The sequence below is a fragment of the Muscardinus avellanarius genome (genome assembly GCF_963383645.1).
Source record: "Muscardinus avellanarius genome assembly, chromosome: 3".
NCBI lineage: Eukaryota > Metazoa > Chordata > Mammalia > Rodentia > Gliridae > Muscardinus > Muscardinus avellanarius.
In genome coordinates, this window is record NC_137788.1 from 32008759 (window position 1) to 32027586 (window position 18828).

Genomic DNA, 18828 nt, shown 5'->3' on the forward strand with positions numbered 1-18828 from the left:
ATAACCAGTAGCCACCTCCTTCACTGTCCTTTTAGCTCCACAAAGGCAGATTTGGTTTGCTATGTTTTATCTTTAATTACCACTGTATATTCCACGCTTAGCCCAAAGCCTGGCACCCAGTAAGTCTTCCATAAATATCTCCTGAATGGATAGATGGATGGATGGATGGATGCATGAATGGATGACTAAGTGTTTTGACTTGAGCCAAATCGCTTCTTCCGAGCTTTGGTCCATCCCTCTCTGCAGCAGATGCCTCATCTTCCCACAGCCAGCTTCGTCTTGGCCTTCATATCCTCTCCCCTGTCATCTGTTTCTTCTCCTTTTCTTATAAGGACATCAGTGGCATTGGATCAGGCTCCACTCTACTCCATTTGCCCTTGTCTTCACTTAATTATATCTGAAAACTCTTTTCCCAAATAAAGTCACATTCACAGGTACTGGGGTGAAGATTTACCCGTATCTTTTGGGGTTGACGCAAGTCAACCTGCATTAATAGCAGATTCCTAGTTTAGCAAACCCTTGACCAGTACCATGTGCCAGGCCTTATACCGGTCTTTATAGAGACAAAATGAACCAGAAACAAATATACCATGCAGAAAGGAGACATCCTCAAAGGGGCATCCAGGGCTGTGAGGGTTTGAAGAAAGGCAAGATCGTGCTGGGTGAGGGGAGCCTGGAAGAACTTCAAAGATCATTGTTGAAGGGCAGATAAAAACAGGCAGATGTGGTCCAGGAGAAGAATGTAGTACAAGCAAACCATGCAGCACCCATCTTGTGCTCTATCTTCTGACAACTTAAGAAAGAGTAAAATGATATGTTTTGGTTTTAGCAGAAACCTCAGCTGACTCAGGAAGGCTTCGAGGACCTCTCTTGATCCTGTCCCTACCTAGCTGCTCATTCTGTTTAAAGTCTGCTCTTTCCACAGGTCCTGGGGCACTGGACACTTGAGTCTGCACTCACCGGCACTGGCTTGTCCTGCGGCTCTGAATCTCTGTCTGCCTTACTGTCAGGCAAAGCCTACTCGCCTTTTGTAGCTCAGCTCCAACGTCACCAGTCTGGTTTGATGTGACTTACAAAGCAGCTCACCTCTGTTACACTAAAGACACCGGTTGTCATCATCAGACACAGTCTGTCTCTCCTACCAGACCCGGGGCTTCTGGGGCTCAGGGTCTGGGTCTGGTTCACTTCTGTACCGCTCGTAACCAAGGGCATGCTTGACATGTATCTGAGAGTGACAAATGTCACTGACCACAGTGCTGAGGAGGGAATGGAGGAGCCAGGAGGACCCATACCACCACTCCCTCGGCAGCACGGGCACAATACGGCTCCAAGTATTGTTTAAGGCAGAGTCTGAGGACAGAGAAGAATGGCAGACTCCCCCAAAGCCCCGAAAGACGGGCTTCACACTTTATAATTTTGCCCATGTTACTCTAAACATAGAGTATAATGTTTCTGGACCCTTCTAAAGGTCCAGCTGGACTGGGAGCAGTGGAGCTGCTTGTAATTCTAGCAATGGGGAGGATGATTAGCCCGACTCTACTGTGCACTCTCTCCCACTCCCTCCGCCTTTCCTCCCTCCTCATCTCCCTCAGACTCAATCACCTTCATGTTCTCTTCTCATCTGCTTTAGCTGTAGACTCCTCGTTTTCTCTGTTTGCCAGGGTATTTGGGTTTCTATCAACTGAAGGCAGGATTTCAGCTAGGGAGCCAAAAGCCTGAAAGGGACCTTTTTTATTCTTTTCTTTTCTTTCTTTCTTTCTTTCTTTTTTTTTTTTTTTCTTTTTGCAGGTCTGGGGATGGAACCCAGGGGGATTTGACCTCTGAGCTACACTCCTTTCCCTACTTTTTATTTTGAAACGGGGTCTCAGTAAGTTTTGGAGGGCCTCACTGAGTAGCTGAGGCTGTCTGCGAACTGCGATCCTCCAGTCTCAGCCTCCCGAATGCTGGGATTACAAGTGTGCGCCACCACGCCCGGCTGGGACCTTCCTTTTCTTTTCTTTTTTTTTTTTTTTTTTTGGTGGTACTGGGGTTCCTGGAAGCCCTTCTACCTCCGGGCTACACTCCCAGACCTATTTTATATTTCTGAAAACAGGGTCTCTTACGCCAGCGCGGCTGGCTTCGAACCTGCGTGATCCTCCTGTCTCCACCTCCCAAGCGCGGGGATTACAAGCGTGCGCCACCACGCCCGGCCTATGGGACCTTCCTTTTCTGATAATGCAGTCAGGTCTGCTCTTTGTTCTGAATGGTGTAGCGTGAGCGAGGAAAGATCATTAGAAGGCAAAGCAATGGATGGGGAAGGACACTCTCTGCTGCTACTGACAAGTCCTCAAAAGCCCAGGGTGGGTCCCATTTCTGCTGCACAGATGTGGATAGAAAACATCTCTAGATACAGGATGTATTGTCAGCAGACATGAACTGAGCCTTCCTCATGTGCCGGTGACCTTCACGCCTGTACACCTTCCAGCTGGATAAAGTGCCCTCACATCTCTTGTTTCTTCGGTTCTCCCAACCACCTATGAGGCACAAGTGATTCTCCAACTTTACTCAAAAAGAAACCTGAGCCCAGAGAGGTCTTAAGGAGAAGCCAGGCAGGCAGCCCAGATCAAATGACTCCTGGTCCAGGGCTCTCTCCTGCACCAGCCACAGACTATGGGTCTTTAGATCATCAAGTAAAACAGCTCTTGGAGCCTAGCACATAATCCTGAGCAAAGTCATTGCCCTTCAAAAAGGCTGGAAATAAAGCTGGGTGTGTTCATGCACACCAATAATTCCAACTACTCTGGAGGCTAAGGCAGGAGGGTCTCAAGTTTAAGGCCAGCCTCTATAACTTAGGGTCTCAAAATGAAAATAAAAAGGGCTTGGGTTAGAGTTAATAATACAGTATTTGTCTCTTATGCATGAGGCTCTAGGTTAAATCCCCAATGCCAAACAAATAAAAAGGCTGAAAAAATATAGAAGATGGTAAAGATGTTGTGTTGAAGAAAGGAAGAGCAGGAGATATTGCAATGACTTCTACATAACATATTTATAAGTGAAAAGATCCAAATATAGTCACTATGGGAACTCAGCACAGAGGCACACTCAGCCGATCTTAAACACTACAGCTGGGCTCCCTTTGACCCTTGGAGGAGTCCATTTAAAAGCACATAGAATTTGTTACCTTATGCAATGGGGAATAGAGTTTTGCAACTCACTACTCTAAGTAGTAGCAAAAAAAAAAAAAATAGAGTCACAAAGAAGAAAGGAACTGAAGATATTTAGCAATACCATCTTCCCCTTCAATGCTAAGACTTATCCAAATGATTTAGATGAAGTTGTGGGTAGGAAGTTGTAAAACAATCTAGAATATTCTGAGGACATTCTTAACCTTTGAGGTTGACAACTGGTCAAATAGTCATGCCCTTTAATATAACATTCTTCAACCCCCAAATCAATGTCACAATTCTGAGCCTAATGATCCAAGAAGGCATCTCTGACATTCTTAACTCATCCATTTCACAAATACTTATGGAACACTTACGATAGTCAGGTCCTGGGCAGGGGGCCAGGGATACGATGGTGAACCAAACAGACATGGTCTCTGCAGCTGACCCAATTGTAGCCTAAAGGGATTGATGGGTGTTATGAGATCCCCAAGAGAAATAGCCCACCAAGGTTAAGAGATCCAGGCAGGTGTCTGGGGACAAGTGACTTCTTTATTTTTGCAATGCTAGAGATCACATCTGGGGCCTTGCGCATGGGAGGTAAGCAAACAGTCTTCCATGGGGCCGTATCTCCAGCCCAATTTATAGGCTGCAACCTAGAGGATGAGTAGGAGCCAACAAAGTAAAAAGCACAGAGGACAGAGATGAGGTGACCGTGGAAGGGTGGAAGAGGAGTTGAGTTCCCAGCTTGTGCAAAGAACTGGAGTCCAATGAGATTATGAGACACATAAGAAGCTGAGCTGGGAATGGTGGTGTATGCCCGTAATCCCAGAACTTGGGAGGCTGAGCTAAGAGGATCCCAGGTTCAAGGCCAGTCTCAGCTACCTAATGGGGCCCTCCACATTAGTGAGACACTGTTTCAAAATAAAAAATAAAATAGGGCTGGGTTGTGGCTCAGAGGTAGAAAGCCCCTGGGTTCAATCCCTAGTCATACAGCTGCACGCATGCACATGCGCACGCACACACACACACACACACACACACACACACACACATTTTGATTTTATGGGTGAGAAAACTGAATCCTAGGGGCACTAGGTAATGCTCAGACAGCCATTCAGATGCAGGGGGGGGGGAGGAAGGAAGGAAGGAAGGAAGGAAGGAAGGAAGGAAGGAAGACACAGCCTAGAAAAGTTGCACGGTTGAGAGAGGATTTTCTTTTTTGGCACTGGAGATTGAACACAGGGGCTTTCTACCTCTGAGCTACACCCTTAGCCCTATTTGTTTTTTTTTGTTTGTTTTGAAACAGGGTTTTACTAAATTGCAAAGGGCCTCACTAGTAGCTGAGGCTGGCCTCACGCCCAGGTCCTCCTGTCTCAGCCTCCCAAAATGCTATGATTACAAGCATGCACCACCACACCAGGCTGAGAGAAGAATTTAATAGAGATGAGATTGGAGAAGTGGGCAGGGGCCAGATCATGAAAATCCCCACATATGATGCTACAGAATGTGAACTGTAGCATGAAGGCAGAGCCCTCTCAGGTATAAGAAGCGCCTTTTAGAAGGCATGACTCAAGTGGGAATCTGTGCTCAAATCAAATGTCCTGAAGTCCTTCAAAAATCAAGTGCGCAGTATGAGTGGACTACTGAGGCTGGACGGCCCCAACCGTGAAAGCACCCAAATTCTTTTAACAGTCAGTGTGCAGAGCAGACACAGATATAATGTCCCTGCTCTGGGCTGCATTGCTGAGAACAGAGGGTAAAGTACTTGAGAGTCTGGGCTACAGATCAGAGGCACCCAGAGTTCCAATGCTGGCTCTGCATCTGAATGGCTCCCTGAGTATTACCTAGTGCCTCCAGGATTCTAGGTAATAATAGGTTTTTTTCACTCATAAAATCAAGATAACCACACAGATACAAGACTAGAACTATTGCAAGAAACAGTGAAGGTAAATGTATATTGCCCTGAACTATTGTGAGTGCTAAATCTAGTCATGCACCCATGAGATTTGATGGAGGTAGAGAATTCAGCACTGCTAGCTACAGGAGTCTCTCCAATCCCAGCTCATACACAGAGCCTCAGTCCTAGTTCTAAGTTGCCGGTCACTGTGACTTGACACTGATTCTCCACACTTAAAGCCTGGTCTCCCATCCCGGGAAGAAAGACATTCCTAGAAAGGTCACCTGGGACCCTAGGGAGCAGCTGTAACACTCTGACAAGCCTGGATGCGAACCAGGGACCTCAGGAATGGTTCCCTTCCCAGGAAGGTCATAATCAGCTCAAACTATGAGCCACAAAAGCCTGCAGGGCAAGGTGGGGCTTGCTGTGCCTGTTCATTTCCTGTTCAGTTTGTAACAGACTGCTATAGACTCCATGGGCTACAACAGCAGAAATTTACTCTCATGGTTTCAGAATCCAGGAGTCCAAAATCCAGGTAAAAGCAGGACCACGCTTCCTCCAAGGGCTCTGGAGTCTCCACCCAGGTGTGCCTTGGCTTTCGTGGCTCCCGTCACGGCCATCTCTACCTCCTCACATAGCCTTCTCCCCTTCTCCTCCTGTCCTTTCTCCCTGTGACTCCCAGAAGGACACTTGTCACTGCACTTAGGACTCACCCAGACAAGACAAGATGGTGTCATTTCAAGCTCCTTAGTTATAGCTTCAAAGACTTTTTCCCATATAAGGTCACATTAATGGGTTCAGGAGATAAAGATGTGGACATACTTTGGGGGGACACCATTGACACCCCCGACAGTGGGTTTGGAAGGTAGATCCCACTACCTGATATTTCTGTTCCCTAATAGAGGTTTATGGCCAAATGCACACAGGGTGGGTCGGAGCAGAGACCCAGGCGGCTGCCCTGATCTTCTGTGCTCGGCATTCCAGCGCTTTCCTTGTCCCACTCCATGACATTTAGCCTTTGCACCCTCCTCCTGCAAGAAGGGTCTCCTTATGGGCTACTGAGATGCCCTTCTCCCTGGCTGTTCCACCTGAAACTCAGTGAGTGGCCTGGTTCCAGACACAGGTGAAACCTGTCCAGAAACCCAGGCAAGGTAGGTAGCTTGATTTTTCCTGAGCCTTTGTGCCCAGAAGGGCAGACCAGGGTATCATTATTTGTGGGGTGAGAAAGATACACAATCGTGGAAAGATTAATTCAAGCAAAAGATTCACTCTTTTCTTTTTCATGTACAAATTATGCAACATAATTGTTGTACAATGATTAATATGATTTCAGGGCCCTAACAAACACCATTTACAATGCAAATCTGCTCGGGGCTCCAGGAAGGTACCTGTAATCAGGAGGCCCTGATGGCTGCTTGGAGGGAGTGAGACCAGGACAGAGCTGGCAGGAAAGGAGAGGACGTGGGGCAGGGCAGGGCTCGCCTGTGAAGGCCCTGCAGCCGGCCTCCCGGCCCGCCCACCCAGCAGAGGCTTTAGGAGGATTTTGGGGACCTGTCCTTCGCTCTCTGAGCTCAGTGCCAACATCCACACTTCCACTCTCCTTTCTAGAGGTTTCCCTTGAAAGTCACACGCTCTCACTTCTAACCAAGAGAAAGGCACATGACTAGCTGGTGGGAAGATGGGAAATTGGAAAATAACAACATGGGAAAATGTGTCAAAAGTACCCATCTGTTCTAATTCATCCCATCATTAATAACGTCACCTCCCCCCATCCAGAAAGGAAAAAGCAGGAGGCCTCCCGCTGGGCTGTACCCCCCCCCCCCCCCCCCCGTCTCCTGGTGCCATCTCTGTCCCTCCAGTGATCTGCGGCTTCGGTGTCTTTGGATTCCTTAAACGTGTGATCAGCACAGACTCTGCACTGCGCACACCGTTTCCATCCTCCCTGGTGCTCCCCAGTGAGAAGCCCCCAAAACTGGCCACGGCGTCCTTGGGAAATGACCACTCTATCTAACTCAGCTGCCCCCACAGAGGGCTGCTGCGGAATGAAAACTCACCTAGTCCTGCATATGAGCAAACAGCCCAGCATGCATCCCCAGGAAGTCTCCTCTGTCACCCCAGGCTAGGATTTCTCCTTACCACCTTGCTTCCAGTGTCCTGTGTTATAAATGTATAAATTCAGTAAGTGTGAAATTTGAGAGAGAGATGCATAAACCCATTATAGTATGGCATATATGTTGCCGAATAGTCAATTTGTTAGAACAACAGTATCACTGCAGTGTTACAACCGGTTTCCCTAGTAACATGTCAAAGTATATAGGAAAACATTTGGGGGTAATAAAATGTTCCCATTTGAATTTTGAATAAACTTTCACATGAGGTAAGGAAGTGGTATTCTAAAAATAACAGATTAAGCAACCGATTAACTTATATTCAGTCATCCCAAGGAACTTTAAACGATGAAAACAGTGTACTAACTGGAAATATGTTGCACTCTCAGAATTGTGTCTGACTGTGCTGGTCAGTTAAATTTTAAAACATCGCTTGGAAATTTTTTTCCTGTTGAACACTCAGCAATGTATAGAAACAGCTCACCTGGGCATTATGAAACGAGGAGAGTTTATTCTTAAGGGTCCAATAATCAAAAATAAATTACTCTCCTAGTGCCGGGATCCAGCAGCCCACACTTCCAAATCATAACTTTCTGGGGCACTCGTTTTCGAACTTTATGGAGCATGGGAATCCCCTGGAGGGCTTGTTAAAACACAGATCGCTGGGCCTCACCTCTCAGAGTTCCCTCTTCAGTAGGGCTGGAACGGAACCTGAGAATTTGCATTTCTGACTAGTTCCCAGGAGGCGCTGATGCATTTGGTTGGGGGTCAGGGTGGAGGGGTGGGGGCTGGGGGGACGCACTCTGAACGCTCTGCTCTGGTCCCACATACCTGGGCAATGAAAAGATGGCTTGTATGTCACCCTCAAACAACCTGAATCCTAAAGCAATGTCATAGCAACCCTCTTTCCTTATTCATCACTTATAAAAATGTTAAGCAGATGGGCCTACTCTCCTGGGAGAGGAGCATAGATGGGCACCCAGGCTTCAGACTCTCTGAAGAGGCTGAACAGGAAGTCCGCCCCTCGCCTGGCATCAGGCCAACCTCAGGGAGTGGATCAGGGGACTCTATTGTTGGGGGCTGTGCTGGGGATGATCCCAAGCCCTTCAGTGTGCTAGGCAAGGATGCTACCTCTGAGCCGCACCTGCAGCCCAAGGGATTCAATTTTTCACCACCTCCATCCTAATTGTTAGCAGACAGCCAGACACCGAGGAGGAGCTCAGTAAAGCTAAGCCCAATGGGCTTCTGCTTTGCAGTGCAGGTCACCGCCGGTGAAAACCTTGGTTGGGTTATGGGTTTTACTAAATGTATTCGCAAAGTCATCGGTGACAGGAAAGTGCTTAAATTGCAGCCCTCGCCCTTTGGCTTCCGATATGATAATCCAGGCCTCCAGTTTGACAGTCGGCTCGTAAAGTGGAGAATGCCCTGGGCTGGAGGCCGGACGTGGTGCTTCTGGTCCTGAATTTTCCTGGAGTTGCCACTGACCTTGGGCTCTCCTCCTTCTCCAGAGGATCCTGCCTGTATAAAAGGAGTCAGCCTCGAGCCTCCGCCCGTTTCTGTTTGTTTGTTTGTTTGTTTCTGCTTCTGTAGCGAATCGATGTCAGTATGTGGTAAAGGAAATTCCCACATTACGGTTTTGTATCATGCGCAGGATGGCTTCCCACAGCTCACTCCTCAACTCAGCTTCCTTCCGCCAGGACCTTGCTGTGTCCACATTTCAATTAATTGCCACTGGCACACACCCGACTCCAAATATTTGTGCAGTTCCTGAGAAAGCCTCATTCAGCTAAGTACCTGATCGCGTCAACCTGCTCTCTGGTTCCAACATCTCAGAATATCCGAGCGAGGAAATATGCAAATGCCAAAGTCACCCAGAGAGAATTCATCAGGGGAGGCAGTCACTGGAGGCAGGCAGAGAGGCTCAGATGAAAGATATTATTGCTCGCCTGGAGAAGGGAAATTGGGCTGGGGGAGGGGAAGAAGTGGAGACTCTGAAGACTGGAGATGGCACACTGTCTAGCACAGGATGCAGCTTCCTCAGATCAGCCAAGTTCCTGAAATGCAGCGGCGGCAGGGCTTGGCTTAGGAGAGGGCAGAGAAGAAAGTCCTACGAGAGAGGCCCCTTCCTGCTTGCTACCATATTCCTGCCATTGGAACCTCTCTTCAGTGTGTCTTAAAACACTGCAAAATGGGTGGGATATACTGCTTAGTAACAAAAGTGCTATGAGCCAGGCATGGTGGTGCACACCTGTAATTCCAGGGCTTGGGAGGCTGAGACAGGAGGATTGTGTTCAAGGCCAGTCTCAGGAACCTAGCATGATTCTCAGCAACCTAACAGGACCCTGTTAAAAAAAAAACAAAAAGATAAGGTTGGGGGGTATAGCTCAAAGGTAAAATCCCCTTGGGTTCAGTACCACACACGCACACACCAAAAAAAAAAAAAAATGCCATGTAAAGTTATATAAACATAGGATCTTAAGTGTCAGGGTGGGGGGTAAAAAAAATCTGCCAATACTGACTTTCTTCTAGGTAGTGAGATCATCAAAGAAGATTGTTCTCTATACTTTTCTTTACTTTCCAAGGTTTTTAAAATTAGTAAATGCTGTTCTATTGCTCTTGAGATTAAAACCTATTTTCAGGGTTTCATTTTTTATGCTTTTTGGGGGGGATAGTTTATTTTTACAAAAAAGATATATATATATATATATATATATATATATATATATATATATATATATATCTTTCGAAGGTATGTCACTGTCTTAAAAAAAAACTCCTGGTGTAATGCAAATCTCATAACTGGAAGGAAATGTCTGTCTGTCTGTCTGTCTATTAACAGCTATGCATGGTTTAGCTGTCATCTCGGTTGACTCTCCTCTTGAAAAGTTAGACCAGGGGCCAAGGATCTAATTTCATTCATCTTTGCCCCGTGTGAACTTAGAGCTGAAGCAGACGCAGGTCGGTACCTAATATTTACTGAATTGTAGCCACAGAGCTGAGAAAAGGGAGCCCAGGGTTTCCAGTCTACTTTCTCATTGCTGTGATCAAAATACCCAACTAGCACACCAGGGGTGATGGCGCACGCTTGTAATCCCCGCACTTGGGAGGCAGAGACAGGAGGATCACACAGGTTCGAAGCCTCTCGCTGGCTTAAGAGACCCTGTTTCCAAATAAAAATATAAAATGGGTCTGGGAGTGAAGCCCGGAGATAGAAGCGTTTCCAGGAACCCCAGTACCCCCCCCACACACACACACACACAAATACCCAACAAGCACAACTTAGAGGAAGAGAGGTCTTTTAAGGGCTCACGGTTTCAAAGGCTTTGAGGTTTCAGAGATTAGTGTGCGGTCAACTGGCTCATGGCAGCAGAACAACTTGGCGGCAGGGCTTTAGGACATGGCAGAGGAGGAAAAGCCTTGCTCTGCTCATGGAAAGTGGCAGACAGACAGACAGACAGACAGATGCAGGTCCCAGAGCCATGGCCCCAGTGGCCTCACCCCTTCCAGCAGTACCCTGTCTCTGAACCTGGCTGCACTAGGATACGCTTTGAAAAAACATGGTGGTTTAAAACGGCTTAGGGTTAGGGTAAAGCCACAGATGATGTCCTGCTGGAGTCTTGGAAGAGAAGGAAACAACAGAAGGGTCTTAAGCGCCGGCCTGGGGGCCTCTGAGGCCTAAGCTCCCTTGCTGCAGAGTCCTCACCAGCCAGCCCCGCCTTCTAGCATCGAAGCTCACATGAAACATCCCCCTGTTGTGCTCTGGTTCCAAAGTCACTCCATTTGTGCAAAATCTAAGAGCAAAGTGGGGGTTAAAGGAAGACAGGAGGCGCCTCTTCAAAGCTGGCCAGATCTCCTGCTCTCGGACTGATGACAACACGCTCAGTGCCAAGGAGATATCCCTGGGGGATGTCAGTCGCTTTAACATTCGAGCGGGGCCCTGAAACGAGCCTCGGGAAGATGAGGGGGAAGAAGAAACAAGAGACCAGCCAAGAAATCTGAGGACTTCGACAAAACCCAGTGACATAATGTAGTCTGCCTAATTGCCACCACACATGTACCCGAGGGAGGCGACTTATGTCAAGTACATGGAAAGAATCCTGCCTTGATTTTCTCATTTGGGGCAAGCTGCTTACACATATTATTATACTTGCTCATTTAATAAATATTTATTGAGTGCCTACCATGTGTGAGGAGCTAGACATTGATAATGAATAGGGAAATGCTCCCCCCTCTGGAGGAAGATGTGAGCTGGAAGGAACATCTCCCATGATCTAGTTCAACACTGGCATATATATGGATCAAGAGATCACAGGGCACAACAGGGCAGCCGCATGGCCCAAAGGACCCAGGCACTGTCACCAGTTCTCATGTCAGGAGGTCAACACCTTGTGACTTCCTAGGGATTTTATGTCCTTGTGGCACTCCACTGATGACAATTCAACTTACCCTCTAAAACATGTTAAAATGGTACCTAGTCACTAGATGTGGTATGCTGAAACAGGAGGATTACAGGTTGGAGGCCAGCCTCAGAAATTTAGTGAGATCCTTAGCATCTTAGTAACATCCTGTTTCAAAGAAAAATCAGATAGGGCTGGGGTAGAGGTAGAATGCCCCCTGGGTTCAATACCCAGTACCACCATCACCAAAAGAAAAAAAAAATACCTAGTCCTCATCTGTGAAGCTTTCTCTATGCCCTCTTTTGGGTTCCCCCAGCCCTCTGAACTCCATGATGATACTGGTCACAGTCGCCTTGAACTTCAGTCTCCTTCACTTCATTCTGAGTCCCCTGAAGACAGAGGCAACTTTGCATTCAGTACTATATTCTGAACACTCAGCACAACTGGCAAGGTAGGGGAAGTAAATGCCATAGCTAGCAAAATCTGGATGCTTCTATATGCTTTACTTGAAGCCACGGTTCATCTCTGTCGGACTCTCTAAGGCAGATCCTACTTTGCTTGCCCTACAGATGAGGAAACAGAGGCTCAGAGAGGCTAAAGTCTCAAATCCAATCAGAGAAGCAAAGGTTTAGCGAGTTCTATGTGGCTTCAAAGTTCTTCTCTTCCTGCCATATCCTGTAAGCTCCAAAGCTCCATGAGGTCAAGGACTATGCCTGCCACCCTGTCTCTAGCACCTAGCATGAGGTCTAAGGCTAAGACATCCCACTAGTCACACAGATGCACCCCAGTTCAGGGTGGACAGCAGGAGCACCAGGAGGCAGGGACCACTGAGGGCCATCCTGGTGGCTGCCTGCCGGGGCAAGGCGCAGAGGCACGCTTGGGTACCACTTAAACAGTTCTTGCATTATGGTAACCTAACAGCAGCCAAGGGCAGAGATCAAAGTGGGCAAGCAGTAACAAAGCAAAACACAGGAACAAAGGCAGCCCTAATAGGACAATGATATCATTCCCTGGAGATAAACTATAAAGCAGAGCCATGTAGAACAAGCAATAAAGCCGGGTAGGGGCTGGGGATGTGGTGAAATGCCTAAGACCCAGGGACAGGCAAAGATGGGAGATGCTGGGACTGTATCAGTATCAGAGGGTAGAGGTAGCCTTTGGGAGGAGACTGGCACATGGCACAGGGCCAGGAGCTCCACTGGTTTAGACATTCATTTTAACTCCGAATTCCCCAGCGAGATGCACAGGAGACCCATGTCCCACTAACTCCTATTCCCTGCTTCTCTCCTGGCCCTGCCTCCTGGCTTTGCCTCAGCTTTCAACACCACATCCAGGTGTTTGGATCCAGACAGCTCAAGAGCAAACCAGAGAAGGTCGAGAGAAGGCTCAGGCCACATTTTTACCTCCTTTACCCAATTCCAGTCAAGAAACGACTCCATAGAGAACATCTCCAAGAGACTGGTAAAAATGTGGAGTTTTTTTCCACTAGTTCCTTCTGTTGTTGTTGTTGTTGTTGTTGTTGTTGTTGTTGTTGTTGCTAGTATTCCCAACAAGGAAAAAGACCTTGTCTCTCCATGCGCTTGCTTTATTTTATTGCATGCCAAGAACCAGAGAGCCTGCGTGATTCCTCTGCGCAATGCCTTCTAAGAAGCTCAGAACCAAATCCGGTGTGTGCGTCTCACCCTCAGTCATGAGTTTCTCACAGGCCAGCGAGGGATGTGTCCTGGTTTGGCTCCTGTGGGGCCTGGCACTGTGTTCAACAATGGGACTCATCAGGGACTTGTGAAAATTAAATCTTGAAACACAGTGCCCCTACTCTCATCCCAAGAATCCTAACCTGCCCCTTTTAATTTCTTTTTTTAAATTGTCTTATTATATATTTGTTTTTACTGCGACCTAACCTCAAATCCCTTTTGTAGGCAGGCAGGGAATAAATGAATAAATAAACAAATAAATGAATAACGGATTCCCTCCTGCCTGGGGGTATTTGTGCAGGGTTTTGTTAGCCCTGCTTCCAGAATTTCTACTCTAACAGACACTGAGTGAGGAGACAACGGTTTGGGAGCTCAGCGGGTTCCTTTTCTTTTATTTTTTTTTTAAACCTAGATAAGCTTGGGTGCCTCGAGTAAATTCCCCTTTGATTGGTATGTTTCATCAGTTGAACTCTAATTGGTGCAAACAGGTAATTTGGAGATTACAAGATTTATTCTTCTATAACAGTGATTACTGATTGCTAATGATAGTGCTGATTTTTAGGTGTTTAAAACCTTGACAGTTACAATACTCATGTGATTTACTACAGTGTCTTAGAGACAGCCTTCCGAGGATCCCTGAGGACAGAGGTGGTTGTCCGCTGTGAGCTCTGCCCAGTGCCCCATAGGTGTGTGTGTGTGTATGTGTGTGTGTGTGTGTGTAAATATATGCTTATTAATATTAATAATAAGAAGCACAACATTATCAAGTATTCATTCAGAATCCTGAGTCATGCAATCTGCTTGCAATTTCATGGATTTTAAAATACATACCTTCTCTTACCAATGCCTAATTCAATGGAGTACTAGAAATAATTGGCCTTAAAGACATATTATAAAAGGACCGTATCATCAACTCTCCTCCCTGACATTGAGAGAGTCTGGTTTGGGAGCATTCAGGGGAGCCTTGCTACCACCCCGGGGGAAAGAGCTAAACAAAGCCAGCCTGGCCTGCTGCCAGCTCAGGAGCTCGGCAGCGCCTTTGGGCGCTTCCCTGGGTGAGCAGGCCAGGCCTGACATGTCAACACGCAGGTGTGTGAAGTGGGTGGAAAGTGTCAGTGCCCAGACAGGAAAGCCGCCTCCACCCAGGGCACGGGGTGCGGCCAGCCAGTCCTGCGGGATCGAGCTTGGCCCGCAAGCATGCCTGCCAATATGGAGAGCGCACACCATAAACCCCAGCCACCTCACTCAGACGCGGGCACCGACCATCACCAGGTCACACGCGGCACTCAGAACACAATGGCAGCTCCTTCTCATCAAGACATTAGTGAATAACAGAATCCATGCCTCCCACTCCCCACCTCTAAACCATGCCAAGCTGTCGGCTGTGTGCCGGGCTATGCCTGGGGGGGCTTCTCATCCTGCAGGTCCTAGCTCAGGGCCCCTTCCTTCTCTGGGCCTCCCCTTCTTCTCTCTTACATGTTGGGTCATTCCTGCCTCCCATGGGGTTCCGGGGGCACACACAAGCGGTGGGTACCGCTTACCCGGGCATGGGTGCCCTCGCTAGCTTATGAATGCAAAAAGAGTTTGAGATCCTTGGTGTCCCCCAACTGCTCAGCACATGTCCTCACGTGTAACCAAAGTCCAGGAAAGTGGTTCTGACTCAGTCTAAAGTGTCCTCCTAGGTTTGAAGAGTCATAGGACCTAAGAGCTGAGATGGACCATGGAGGAAATCTCTTTGATGCTCCCCTTTCAGGGATAAAAAAACAAAGGTTCAGCTGAGCAAAGGAGGAGCCCAAGGGCTTGGCGTATGTGGCAGTGTGGCACTGAAGACTTGTGAGCCACTCGGGACCAAGCAGGAGTGTCCTCAGTCACTGATGAGGGAAAAAGACAGATGGCCCCCAGTGTGTGATGGTTGGACTTGTAATTTTTTACTTTAATTCACAAAAGTGAAGTACATTTGGTGGAGCTACTTTTTTTTTTGTGTGGTACTGAGGTTCGTGGAAACCCTTTTACCTCTGGGCTACACTCCCAGACCTATTTTATATATTTTTTTATTTGGAAACAGGATCTCTTAAGCCAGCTCAGCTGGCTTCGAACCTGCGCGATCCTCCTGTCTCTGCCTCCCAAGTGTGGGGATTACAAGCATGCGCCACCATGCTTGGCCTTCCAGACTTTTTTTTTTTAATGGTATTAGGGATTGGACCCAGGGGCATTCTACCTATGAGCTATTCTCCCATTCCTTTTTATTTTTTGTTTTGAAATAGAATCTTGCTAGGTTGTTGAGAATCTTGCTACTTCCTGATGCTGTCCTTGAACCTGTGGTCTTCCTGTCTTAGCCTCCCAAGTACCGGGACACCCAGCTAGACTTTGCTTCATATGATTAAAGCCAATGCTGTGGCCACTCACATATGTGGTGGTATGCGCGCAATCTCTGCCCTTCTTCCCACATTCAGGTCCACGGTGGGAATTGCCATATCCGACTTATAATACTCAAAGTGTTTTCAAATATATTATTTGGGCCTCGTGACGATTTTTTTTTTTTTTTTTGTCGTGCAGGAGATTGAACCCAGAGGCATTCTAACTCCAAGCTATACCCCCAGCCTCATTTTTTAATTCTTTATTTTAAAACAGGGTCTCACTAAGTTGTTGAGAGCCTCACTAAGTACCTAAGGCTGTCTACAAACCTGGATCCTCTCATCTCTACTTCCTAAGTACTAGGATTCCAAGTGTGCGCCATTAGACCCAGCTTCTCATAACAATTTTTAATGGAGTTACTATTCCTGTCTTAAAAAACTTGAACGAAATGATTTGCCCAAGGTCACACAAGTAAAGGAGAGCTAGGCTCCTTGAACCTAGGTCTTGTGATTTCTAGCCCAGTATCTGTGCTCTTTGTCCCAGAGCTGCCTTTCTCAGTTGTATTTCATGAGGACAAAGTTCCAGTATCTCCTCTGACCTGTCACTCTTTTGGGGCCATATGCCTTTAAGCAGGTTTTACCCTTTACTCTCCTTAGGCAAACCTAAGACACGCCCATCAGATTGTTCCTATTCTGCTTTATTTATTTTTTCTTTTCTTTTTGGCACTGAGAATTGAACCCCAGGCATTCTATCTCGCATCTATACCCTCAACTCTTTTTAATTTTGAAACAGGGTTTTTCTAAGTTGCTGAGGCTGGTCTCGAACCTGTGATCCTCCTGTGATCAGCCTCTCAAGTATGGGGATTATAGGCATGTGCACTACACTCAACTTCTATGCTGCTTTTGAGACTCTAGAAGGCTAGATGTATGAGGTTTCTGGGGTCTCAGCTGGAGATAGAGGGGGGCTACCTTTGGTTTGGCGCACTTGACATCAAGACCTTGCCCTCTTGGCCTGAATTCCAATCTGCTTCATTTTTCCCCCTGCAAAAATGGGGAAAATTTGCTCTTGCTACAGGGATCCTCCCAGCACCATCAAAGTGTGGTTGCAACAGAATTCATCTGTTTCTGAGAGAGAAGGGAAATGAGGATTCCTTTGGCCTGATTCCCAGATCTGACCCATCTCTTCTCCCTGAAGGAGAAAGGAATACCGCTGCAGACCAGACTCCTGGACTCTGCTGACTCCCCAGCTTTTGCAATGGGGGACATCATGATTTGGAAGCAAAACAGTAATAAATCCAGCTGTTGTCACTGGAGCTGGTCTCCGTAAGAGGCCACACGAGAGACCTCCAAAAACTCTTCAGAGAGGGCAACCACGTGGGTGTTCTCTGGAGTGCTCAGACTGGGATCAAAGAGGCCTGGACAACAATGTGCTGACCCCACAGAGCCGGGGAAGAGAGTGGGCAAATTGCTGCCTCTCTCTCTCCTACTGAGGATTGAACCTGGGGCTGTTCTACCTCTGAGCTTCACCCCCAGCCCTATTTTAATTTTTTTTTCCTTTTTTTTTTTTATTGGTGCACTGTATTCATACATCATAGTGGGATACAAACTTTTGTAGATATACATGCACACATCGCCCAGTCAGCCCCCACCCGATCCCCACCCCATTCTCTCCCCATCCCTCCCTCCCATGCTTGGCTTAGTGGTTGACATCTAGTATTATAGCAATTTATCCAAAATTAAAAATGATAATCTCACATAACAGTTTCATTTGTCTGATACCAAGCTTTTGATGACTTAAAGATAACATTTCAATATTTCTTTTTACTTTCTTTCTTACCAGAGAATATTTTTTTCTATTTTTTTAGTTGAAACTATCATATATTTATATATTTATTTTTCAGAAAAAAATCTATCCTAATATGGAATATGGACTCTAGATACCCAAAACGATCTTGAAAAAGAACAAAGCTAGAAGATATATATTTTCTGATTTCAAACCATATAAAGCTACAATAATTGAAACAGTGTAGTACTATTCTAAAGGCAGATATATAAACCATTGGAGTTAAATAAAAGCCTAGAGCTAAATTCTTCCCTATATTGTCAAGTTATTTTTGACAAGGTTTCCACGAACATTTGGTGGTGGAAAAAATAATCTTTTAACTAAATATTGTTGAAAAATAATAATTACATGGAAAAGAATAAAATTGGACCCTTACCTAATCCCATATACAAATATTAACTCAAAATAGATAAAAGACCTAAATATAAATCTTAAGACTATAAACTTTTAGGAGAAAATCTGGGTCATAAAACCTCACAACATTGAAATTGGCAGTGATTTCTTGGATATGATTTCAATGGCACAGGCAACAGAAGAGTATACAAACTCCCTAAAAAATATTGTATATCCAAAGACAATGTAAACGGAGTTAACAGTTACTAATAGAATGGGATAAAATATTTCACAAATGCTATATCTGAAGGTATATTAATATTCCAACCAGAAATCCTAAAAATTAACAACAATAAAGGCAAACAATACCATTTAGAGATAGGTAAAAGACTAACATAAATAATGAATCTCCACAGATAACCAATCTTAGTTGTCTGTTGGATGGAAAATCTTGTTTCTCTAGTTCTGGTGTGTGTCACCTATTTCTTCTTTGTAGTTAATCTCTTTGAGTATTTTCTCTAGTGCTGGTTTTGAAGACATAAATTCCTTCAGTTTCTGTTTGTCATGGAAGCTTCTTATTTCTCCATCTAATTTGATAGAAAGTTTTGCTGGGTAGGAAATTTTTGGCTGGAAGTTGTTTTCTTTCAGAGTTTGGAATATGTTACTCCAAGCCCTTCTGGCTCTCATGACTTGGTTTGGGAAGTCTGGAGTGATTCTAATTGGCTTGCCTCTGAATGTCAGTTGGCCCTTTGTTTTTGTTGCCTTTAAGATTCTCTGCTTGGCTTCCACATTGGTCATTTTGACAATTATGTGGCGTGGGGATCCTCTTCTCCGATCCTGTCTAAAGGGAGTTCTATAAGTTTCCTGGACCTGTGTATCAACCTCTTGCTTTATGTCTGGAAAATTTTCTGTTATTACTTCCTTGAAGAGATTGTTGATCCCTTTGGTTTCACTTTCTTTTCCCTCCTCTATTCCAATTATTCTTAGGTTAGCTCTCTTAAAATGAGCTCATATTTCTTCAATATCAGATTCCTGCTGTCGGATATTTTTTTCTAG